Genomic DNA, 2,484 nt, shown 5'->3' with positions numbered 1-2,484 from the left:
AACTTCTTATACAACAATTTGAATACTTCTATTTTGAAGATGATGAGTCCCTGAATGATACTTTCAGTAGATTTTAAAAGCTATTGAATGCACTAAAGTTATGTGGAAGAGTCTACCAAACCAAGGACTACAACCTAAATTTTATAAGGTCTTTGCAAAAGGAATGGAATCCAATGACAGTCTCTCTCAAAAATTTACAAGAGTACAAGGATTTTACTCTTGAGAGATTGTATGGAATTTTGAAGACCTAGGAGCTTGAAATAGAACAAGATGAGCTAATACATAAAGGAATGAAGAAAGGTGGGTTTGTGGCATTGGTAGCAGAGCATGAGAGAATGGTGGAAATGAAGGTTGAAGCTGTTAAAACTATACCAAACATTAATGTTTGTGAAGGCAAGTCTGAGATAGGTAAGGGAAAAGGGTTGATGGCTGAAGATGAAGACTGTCCAAGTCAAGATGACATGGATGAAGTTGATGAGCATCTAGCTTTCTATCTAGAAGCTTTGAAAAGCTTAAATTCAAGAAAAAGTCTGGAGCAGTGAAGCCTAACAGAAACATGGTTGACAAAACCAAATTTAAATGTTTCAAGTGTGGGCCAAGTGGTCATTTTACAAATGAGTGCAGAAAGCCAAATTCTGAAAAGATAAGGTTTGAGCCTGTAGACTACAAAAAGAAATATTTTTAGTTGCTCAAACAGAAAGAGAAGGCTTTCATAACTTAAGAAAATGACTGGGCAGTTGATGGAGATGATGCAGATGAAGACATGAACTATGTTAGCCTTGCTCCCATGGCCAAGTTAGAGGAAACATCGGTTAGCTCATCTAGCAATCAGGTAATCACTACTCATCTTTTACAGCTTTATAGAGATGAATGCAATGATGCTATTAATGAAATATCAGTTGAATTGTATTATTAGCGTGTCACACCTAAATCACTCACAAAAGAGAACACTAGAATTAAAGAGAATAATCTATTTTTGAGTGATAGAAATGCTGTTTTAGAAACTCAATTTATTTTGTTTGAAAAATTGAAAATTCAGTGTAAAATTGCTAGAGAAGAGTTAACAGAGTCTTTGAAGAAAGAAGAAATTCTGAGAAAGCAGCTTGAACAAGAACAAGAAGTCATTAAGGCCTTGAAATCTTCTAGGGATGTTAGTGCATAAATTGCCAAAGTTCAAGGGATTGAATCATTTTGTGAAGAAGCCTAGAAGAAAGATAAGAAGAAACTGAACCCAGATCTAGTAGATGGTCTGTCAATAGATGTTGAATCAATGGATAATGATGTTCATCCATTGAATAATGAAGCTCATCCGTTGAAGGTGAAAAAGTCCATCATCCAAGGAAAGCTAGCAAAGATAAATGAAAAATATGGTTCAGTAACAAAGAATTTTGTCTCAGGAGAGTCAAGTAAAACCAAAGATGCTAGTAAAATGAATGCAGGGCATTGGTCAGTTAAGCAATTGAATGACATATTAGAAAAGATTGAGGTTAAAACAAAATCCAAAAGAAAAAACTAATAGGAATGGGAAAGTAGGGATTAACAAACACAATAACTACACTCCTGATAAGTATGCACCTAGAAAAAGATCTATAAAGTGTGGTAGTGTTAATCATCTATCTACTAAATGCAAGTCTGTAATTTATACACCCATATCTGCACCTCCTTCTTTTCCTAACATGATTTATCACCTATGCATGACATGCATGTTATGCCTCCACAGAATTTACATGCACATTTTGCTATTATGTCATTTACACATAATTTTTACTATGCTGCATTCAATAATGCCACAAATGCCATATAGACGCCTTTATGGAATAACATATATGCTCAACCTATACAATATCATGTTAATCATGATGTGCTTGATGAATCTCAAACTAATCATGTGTTTGAAAGTCTTACTCCCAAGATAAAGCTTGATCTTCAATCACCTAAATCTAGTGGTGGAAAGTCTAAGAAACTCAAGAAGAAAGCTTACAAGGAAGGACCCAAGGAAACTTGGGTACCAAAATCAACTTGATTTGGTTTTGAAGTGTGAAACTCATGAGGAGTATCATCTAGTCAACACTCAGTCGCACATCAAGACACCAATGAGGCCACTTCATCTAGAGAAAATCTTTCACCTCAAAGAAAATGGACTAAGAGTCATCCATTTGAACTGATCATTGGTGATATAACATCTAGAGTGCAAATAAGGAAAGCACCTCAAGATGAATGTTTGTACAACAACTTTCGATCACAGGAAGAACCAAAGAGGGTAAAAGAGGCTCTAACGGATCCAGATTGGGTTTTAGATATACAGGAAGAGCTAAACCAATTTGAAAGAAGCAAAGTATGGATGATGGTACCCAAACCTAAAAACAAGAATTTTATTAATACTAAGTGGGTATTCAGAAACAAGATGGATGAAATTGGCAAAGTCATAAGAAACAAAGCTAGTTTGGTTGCAAAAAGATACTCTTAGCAAAAGGAATAGATTTT

This window comes from Apium graveolens, chromosome 8 (genome assembly GCF_009905375.1).
Source record: "Apium graveolens cultivar Ventura chromosome 8, ASM990537v1, whole genome shotgun sequence".
Lineage (NCBI taxonomy): Eukaryota > Viridiplantae > Streptophyta > Magnoliopsida > Apiales > Apiaceae > Apium > Apium graveolens.
This window is presented reverse-complemented; position numbering follows the sequence as displayed.